Source organism: Loxodonta africana, chromosome 4 (assembly GCF_030014295.1).
Source record: "Loxodonta africana isolate mLoxAfr1 chromosome 4, mLoxAfr1.hap2, whole genome shotgun sequence".
NCBI classification, from domain to species: domain Eukaryota; kingdom Metazoa; phylum Chordata; class Mammalia; order Proboscidea; family Elephantidae; genus Loxodonta; species Loxodonta africana.
The window spans coordinates 17,393,263-17,402,086 of NC_087345.1; the positions used below are offsets into that span (position 1 = coordinate 17,393,263).

An 8,824-nucleotide genomic window follows, 5' to 3' on the forward strand; every position below is an offset into this window, starting at 1 on the left:
AAAATTGCTCCTTGCCTTGGAGTGCACATGTGTTAAGCCACCATCAGGTAAGGTGTGAGTTAGGCTAGCGGCATCTGAGAGTAAGGCCCTGAAGGTTGGGGGTGCTGGCTTCTGGCTCAGGAGTCGATAAAGTTGGGGTGCAGAGTCAGAATGGAGACAGGGTTCATAGCTTGGGCTCCTGCTTCCCAGTCAATTGGGGCAATACAGGTGTTGGGGTTTCCAAGAGAGACATGCCTCACACACAGGATGGAATAACACTTCACTCACACGGAGAAGAGGCGGAGCAGTGTCAGCTTCCATAGTGGGCATCGATGCTCCATGACCAGTGGGTCTCAACCCTCAGCTGACACAAGGAGATGATGGTCTGCACGCAGCCCTCTTGTGATGCAAGAGAACGATCCCGTTTCTTCCCAAGGAAGCAATGGGGTTGCCAGGTGCCATATAACCTATACACTTAGCTAAGCTGTTCCTGGGAATTTTAACATGAGTTCAGGGCAGGAGGGGACCAATGTGTTAATAGGCCATTATCTGCTATGGGATGTGTGTGGATCAAAATGACCCAGAAAAGGTGTCAGCCCACACTCTCATCTCATCCAAAAAGCCAGGCCAACACAGCTGGTCCTAATCACAAGGTCTATTGACGGGTTACAGGAAAGGCTGCAGGCAGTGCTGGGACTGACCCTTTCACAAAGGTGTTGACCTGCCCTAGAGTGGAAAAAACATCTTTGCCTACAATGAAGCAGCATCTTAAGATGATTTCTACTTATTTGTTCCCTTATTGAATACGTACTATGGAGCATCTGTGATGTACAAAACATGTGTTAACTTTGAAAGAAAAATTCTTTGCATTTGTAGAATTCTTTTCAGTTTGATTTATAGTAAAAGCTCTATGATTTAGTGAGGGTAGATCTTATCAAACCCATTTTACAGCTAAGCAAACTGTCTTTCTTAATTACTTGATCTTCGTTGTTACAGGGATGAGGCAGATGTACTACATGAAGCTCTGAACAAGCTCAGAATACACACAGCCATGGAAGACAAAGACACGCTTCAAAAAGAACAGCAGAATAGAGACAAGTTTTTGGGTGAATTTTCTCAGGTGAAAATGGAGCTTGAGGAGTGTATAAGAGAGCTTCACTGCCTAGCAGACAAGGTCGACAAGATACACAGGGATTGCACCATCTCCCACGTGATGGCCAATTCCACCTGCATTGTCTCTGGTGTCCTGACTATCCTTGGCTTGGCTCTGGCACCTGTAACAGCAGGGGCCAGTCTGGCAGTCTGGGCAACTGGAGTGGGGCTGGGAGCATCGGCTGCTATCAGCGGTATTTCCACCAGCATTGTGGACCACTCAACCAGGTTGTCAGCAGAAGCCAAAGCCAGCAAACTGGTGTCAACTGGTGATTGTGTAGGTGGTGTGAAGGCTGTGCTTCCACCACATGTTTCTATCAGAAAGATTTGCAACAAAGTCTTGTCATACACCAGGAAGCAGAAAACCAATGTATTCGAATTCACAGTAGCCATTCCCATCTGTGTCATGAAAGCCGTTTGCCCCTTGATCAAGAAGGGTAAGCAGGTGTGAAAAATCTTTGTAGGAACAGCTGTGGCAATGACTGAAGGAGCCCGGGTCATAGGTATGACCACCACAGGTGTCTCCCTTCTGGTGGATGTGGTCAGCCTTGTGCAAGAGTCAAAGCAGTTAAACGAGGGGGTGAAGGTGGAGTCAGCTGAAGAGCTGAGGAAGCAGGCTCAGGATCTGGAGAGGAAGTTAGAGAAACTCACCCAGATCCATAAGAATCTGTAGTAGGGGCTGACTCAATGCCCCCTAACAGTGTTGGGAGCAGCGGAAGCTGTCACCAGTGTGGAAGCATTTTATTCAAAAGAAAAAGAGGGAGAGATAGTTTATGCAACTGAGTATTGAGGAATTTGGCCTTTCTGTGTCTGAGTACAGCAAGAGAAGTGTTAATGCAGATGGAAAGTGGGTTCGAGACAAGGCAGGAAATGGAGCCATGGAGGCTGAATGAACCCTCAGAATTACTGCCCTTAGATGATCTTTAAACCTTAAAGCAAAAATATCCCCTCAAGTCTCATTAAAACCATCCAATAGTTTAGCTTAACTAGTAAAGGTTGTCTGCCTTAAGCATTGTGCTCTTTTAAGATCTATCTACATGGGATCAGACTGACAGTCGTAACTCAAATGATTAGATAGGAACTTTAGGGGGCAGTGAATTTATGTCAGTGGGGGAGGAACAACTCGGAAAAGGGAGGTGAGGATGGGTGCACAACTCGAAGAATATAATCAATGTCATTGAATTCTACGTGTAGAAACTGTTGGACTGGTGTATGGTCTGCTGTGTATATTCTCAACAACAGAAATAATAAACATTTAAAAAGAAGTTAAGGCAAGTAAGCTACAGCTGAAATAAGAGAGGAGAGGGGACTAGACAGTGAGGCGAATGGGAAGAAACAGTGTATTTTGGACTAAAGAAAACATTGGGCGCCTGAGTGGAGAGGGAGACGTGCAGGAACAAACAATGAGAAAATTAAAGAGTTGGAAATGGGAGAAAGCCAGAGTTAGAATTGTTGGAATATAGGAGAGGTAGCAGTGGTTTATTATTGACCCTCCTGATGGTTTCATGTCCTAGCAAGTGTGAAGGCTCCCAGGTGGTGGTCTCTAGCCCTATCTTTCCAGTATCAACTCCCCTTGTCTTTCAGCAGGTTTATCTCAGTCAGGCAGGGACTTTTTGATCATGATGATGATAATGATGATGGTGGTGGTAGTGACAACAGAGTGAGTGGAGCATTTGGCAAGTCACCAGCCCTTTTTGGGGCAAGAGTGTACTGAAAGGACCAATAAAGTTACAAAGAAATTCAAAATGCTATGTTGGAATAGCGGTTGATTTGAAAAGAATGTGAAAGTAGGTGCCATGAACATGCCAAGGAGCCTTGTAGTATGTCATGGAGATCAACCAGCTTGCAATCAAGATAAACAGCCTCTCAGAGCCTCAATTTCTTCATCAGTTGGGAGCAGCAGGGTTGGAGAAGACACTGTCTCAGACCCTTCCTGCTCTCCCCATCTTGGCTTCTACAGACTTTGGTTCAATAATTATTCATGGATGCCCTGAGCTCTTTCGTGTTTGACTGATTGCCTCACTTGGGCTCTGGTTGCCTGGCTTCCCTTCCCCACGAGCCTGCCTTCTAGGAACTCAGGGAGCAAGCACCCCATGCTGCTCCTGTTAGCACCGTGGGCTCCCAGTCTCCCACCCAGTCATTTTCTTCAGGTCCTGGCATTCAGCAGGCCTCACTGTGGGACACTGGAGAGACTTGTGCATGTCTGACTTGGGCTGAACACAGGCTTGTTTTTAGTCCAGCAGTCAGGGCACACAGCACGTGAGTCTACAGAGGAATCAGAAGGGTCTGTGTGCACGTGTGAGGTAGGGTCAGAGATGGAAGGACAGAGAAAGACAGCCAGACAGCAAATATCCTCAACCAGGCTATGCTTACATTTCACCTAGACCCTTTAAGAGCTTCTAGAATAGTATTCCTGTGATTACACAATGTCACCATCCCTGCCTGATACTCATTGTCCACACTGGGTCAGAATGACCCTTAAAGAATGCAGATCTCATCAAGCACCTCTCTCCACCTCTTCAATGGTTTCCCATTAGCCTTTTCACAGAAACCCATAAGACTTCCTGAGCCTAAAGTAGCCAGTTGTAGTCTGTGTTTCCTAGAAGGCAGAGCCAGAGGTAAGGCTGGTTTATTTGGGAAGTGATCCCTGGATGCAGGAGTGAGAGGTTGAGGAAGCGAAGCAAGAAAAAAGGGATGTTACTGCAAGGATATGTTCTTGATTTGGTTACCCATGTGGGTGATTGAGGAGCTCTGGTGGCACAGTGGTTAAAGCACTTGGCTGCTAACCAAAAGGTTCGTGATTTGAACCCACTAGCCTCTCTGTGGGACAGAGATGTGGCAATTCCCTTGCTTCCATAAAGATTTACAGCCTTGGAAACCCTATGGGACAGTTCTACTCTGTCGGTAGGTTTGCTGTGAGTTGAAATTGACTGGACAGCAGTGGGATTTTGTGGGCGATTGGTGCCTGAGTCTGTCAGGACCTTCTGAGGATGTCCTCAGAATTGTCCTCTCCAGCGAGGAAAGAGGAAGCATTTAACCACTGCTCCCACCTCCAACGGGCATTAATGCTCTGTATTTCTATGTTGTGGAGCATGTGGGTGCTGAGTCGATTCCCATTTCTGGAGCCCAGGGCAGGACAAAAGAGACACAAGCCATGCAAAATCGTCCTGGAGAATCTAAGCCACTCATAAAGTGCATTTGGTGCCTTATTTTGTCCTGTTTCGATTGTGGTAAATATAATTGTAACAGAAATTTGCCATTTCAGTAATCGTTTATTCCCTTTTGTCTGTGGAATCCTTTGGAGGACTTTTCTCAGTCCCTCTAGCTCTCTATCAGTAGATGTTTCCCTGAAGCCTTCGAAAATTTCTTTAATTTCTTCCTGAAGAAGTCAACATAGCCATGGCCATCCACTTGCCTGATCACCTGAAAAATGTGCCTTACTTCTTTGTCAATTCTTCATCAATCCTTTGATAAGCAACATCCTTTCATAGATTTTACCTGGGCCTTGAGAGTTTCAGGCACTGAGCAATTAGTAACTGAGTTGTTTAGTAATCCATGAATCCTTTCCCCCTCTGAATCTCTAGAGTTGAATTTCATGCTGCTGAAAGTGTATTTGACACTATTCTACTGCAATTCTTCCATCAGCTGAGATTCTTTTGTCCGCAAGCAACAGAGAGTGAGTCTGGCTAACACAGGCAAAAAATGGAATATATTGGAATGGAGCAAGGATATTGCAGAGAGTGGAAGGAAGCACTAAATCTACACAACTGGGGAAGGACAGGAACCAGGGCAGATCCAACATCAGGAACATACAGTCTGCCTCTCAAGTGCCCTGCCATAATTTGGCCTACGTTCAAACACATTGAATCCACCTTGAATCTTAGTGTATTTGATTAAAATTTCAAATTCCCAGGAGATAGAATAGCTTGGGTCAGTTGATTATATTCTTGGGCCAATCAGCCAGGCCAAGGACCAGGAAGAGGAATGGATAATAGGAACATAAACCCTGAGGGGAAAGTCTCAGTTCAAGTAGCCACCTGAATTTGTACTTACTATATGCTGCTATGCACCATTCTTCTCGTAGAAACAAAAATGAGTCTCCTTAACCTGTCTTAGATTCAACTGCCCCATTTACAATAGCAAATGTGCTCATAACTTTCCCAACTCAAGTCAAATCCAAATATTCCCCTTCAACTAAATCCTTGTGTTAGACTGGGTGCTCTAGAGAAGCAAAATCAGTAAAGCGTATAAATATATATATATATATAGAGAGAGAGAGAATTATATCAAGGAAATGGCTCACTCGATTGTAAAGGCTGGAACAACCCAAGTCTGTGGGTCAGGATAGAGGTTTCTCCTGATTTACGTAGCTGCAGGGGCTGGGGAACCCAAGAATGGCAGGTCAGAGAACAGGGCTTTTGCTCACAGGCTGGGAAGACTGCAGAATGAATGCCAAGACTGCCCTGCAAGACCACAAGTAAGTTGGTAGGGCAAGTCCCAAGAACTGGAGTTCAGACAAACAGGAGCCAGCTATAGGACGCAGCTTGAGCAAAAAGACCCTGAATATTGCCAGAATGTCTACTTATATTTGATGCAGACCATATAAAAAACCAAGGAAAATCCCTTTCAGCTAATTGGATACTTGAGGCAGATCTCATCATGTGGGCGATGACATATCAGATCTCAACATGGAAGCGATCACAACATTATACACTTGCCAAAACACTGAGAACCATGGCCTAGCCAAGATGACACACAATCTTAACCATCACAGTCCTAAAATTATGTCATAGAGTGAAAGGTCCTCAGCATGATGTCAATTTTACTTTTGTTCCATTAGGCTCCTGTCTTGATATTTTGCACATATTTTGCCCTTGTGGTGCAATTCTATACTGAATAATGGTTCCCCAAAGATGCCCAGGTCTGAATCCTCAGAACCTGTAGTTATGTTATCTTACATGGAAAAAGAGACTAAACTAAGAATTTTGAGATGGAGAGACTCTTAGGAATTATCCAGATGAATCCAATGTAATCACAGGGTCCTTGTAAGAAGGAAATGGGAAGGTCAGAGTAAAGAAAGGGAAATGTGGTGATGGAAGCAGAGGCTTTGAAGATGGAGGAAAGTACCACAAGCCAAAGAATATGGTGGCCTCTAGAAGCTGGAAAGGGCAAGAAAAGGCATTCTCCCCATACAAACTCCAGAAGGAACACAGTCCTGCAAATACCTTAATTTTAGGACTTTTGGCCTCTAGGAGTATAAAAGGATAAATTTATGTTGTCTTAAGCCACTAAGTTTGTGGAATAAGGCATTGGTGGTTGAGTGGCAGAATTCTCCCCTTCCATGTGCGAGACCTGGGTTGGATTCCCAGCCAGTGCATCTCATGTGCAGTCACCGCCCCGTATCAGTAAAGGCTTGTGTGTTGCTACAATGCTGAACAGGTTTCAGTGGAGCTTCCACACAGACTAGGAAGACAGGCTAAGACAGACTAGGAAGAAAGGCCTGGCACTCTGCTTCAGTGAATCAGCCAATGAAAACCCTGTGGATCACAGTGGTCACATTCCTAACCAGTCATGGGTATGGTGCAGGACCGGGCAGCGTTTTGTTTCATTGTTTATGGGATTGCTGTGAGTTGGGGCCAGCTTAGTGGCAGCTAACTACAACTATGGGGCAGTTATACCCTGTCCTATAGGGTCACTATGAGTCAGAATCGACTCGACAGCAACGAGTTTGGGGTTTTTTGGTAACAGCTACAACAACAACAAAAAAAAAAAAACAAAGTTTGTGGTAATTTGTTATAGCTGCAATAGGAAATGAATAATCCTTCCCCATCAGTGCCCTAATTTTCACTTAACAGATCTAGTGAAGGCTGAGTTCATCGATCTCTAAATCTGGTTTTTATAGGAGAGTCTTTCAGCTGAAAACCTAAACAGCCAGAATTTATTTCATGTCTTGAGGGGAATTTTGAGGATTTCAGCCAAGCATTTGTCAGCAGCCTTAGAAGGAACCATCCTACTCCCATCCCAGCATTCCTTATTCCCTTTTCACTGCTTAACAGCCCCTGCTACCCAGAAAGCTGAGGAAAGGGGTTTAACCACTGCCTTGCCCTGCACCTCCAACAGAAAATCAATTCCTAGTGTACAAATCCTCTTGAGGTTCTGTTGTCTGCAGCCAACTCTTTGGTGCCAATTTCTCTGTTAAGATCCTTTGGTGTGAGCAAAGCAACAATAAGAAAATAAAACAAAAACAAAAGCAAATATTAGAACAAAAACAAAACATCCTATTGTGACTCTAATACTCTGCAACATGTTTTCTCCTTTTCAAAACGGGTGATTGAGAGCTCGACATAACTAACTCCATAATGATAGTATAAGTAACCTATGAGATTATTGGTTATTTATTTATTTTTGCCTCTATAAGTTTTCTGTTTTGTTTTACCTGTCTTCTCCTTTCTGTATGCTTTTATTAATGACTTTGTTTTGTACAGTTCAGACATCTGTAACTTCTGATTTATAAAGATTGGAGTCCAGATGTCCAGCATGCATATCTTCAGTCTGATAAAAAGTTTCTTTTAATTGTCTTGTGATCTATACTCATCTGACCATCTGTGGGCTACGTACCTGAAGACAATATGTAAACTTTGCAAAAATGATATATGAGCTGTGATGTAGAAATTGCTTTTCAGGACTCCAGGAAGACGGTCAACATTACTGTTGGACAGCCCATTGGTGTCACTTCCTAATAAAGTTTCTCTTTCTGACTTGGAGTACGTTTCATTGGCTTGACTGTTCCAGGGCACAGACCCTAATCAGGCAACACTATGGTTAATTCAAGAATACAGGTAGTTGTTAGAATGATCCAGAGAGAAACCTCACGGAACTAAATAATTACAAATACATGTGTGCACACATGCGTGCATGTGCACACACACACACGTGTGCACACCTACTTTTAAGAACAGACTTTGGGAAGGTCAGGGGTCTGGAAACTATTAGGGAGCTTAGCAGCAGGTGCCAAACATCCCTCCAGGCCTCAAATCCACAGTGTTCTGCCTGGAAGAGTTTTACTTCTGGATTCACAGTCTCTGAGGAAAAATTCTGATTGGTCCAAGTGGGGCCTCATAGCCATCATCCATGTCTCAGGGCCCAAGTACATAAGGGGCATGGCACTAGGGAGAATTGTCAATGAGGATCCTCATCGAGGCCTTTGCAAGGGGTTTCTCCTCATCCCCATGGGGGTCAGTGGAGGAGTAAGAGCTTTCACCCTGGATCACCTTCCTTCCTAGTATCTCCTTATGGGAGGAGGAGCCGGGAACCTACTGGGTCGGCCCCTGAAGTCATGGAGGGCTGAGTTTTACTAGTGAGTGGTATTTCATAGTATGTTTTTCTCAAAATCCCAGACTTCCTCCTCAAACCCACCTTGTGAATAGACAAGTAGATCAAAGCTTCCCCTTGCCTACTGTGATGGTTAAGATTGTATGTCAACTTGGTTGGGTCATAATTCTCACTGTTTATATGTGATTACTCCCATGAGCAGCCAATCAGTTGAAGGGAGCTTCCTTGAGGGTGTGGCCTGCATCCAAATACAAGTAGACGTTCTGGCTTTTTTGCTTACTCTGGATCCTGCAGCTGCCTCCTCTTTGTCTGACCTCTGGCTCTTGGAACTTGAGCTATCAGCTTATCTGCAGATCTTGAG

General features: G+C 44.4%; 1 pseudogene; it reads left to right on the plus strand.

Moving 5' to 3' along the window:
- The first annotated feature begins 311 nt into the window (after positions 1 to 311).
- Positions 312 to 8,414, plus strand: LOC135231289 (apolipoprotein L3-like; annotated as a pseudogene).
- Positions 8,415 to 8,824: the final 410 nt, after the last annotated feature.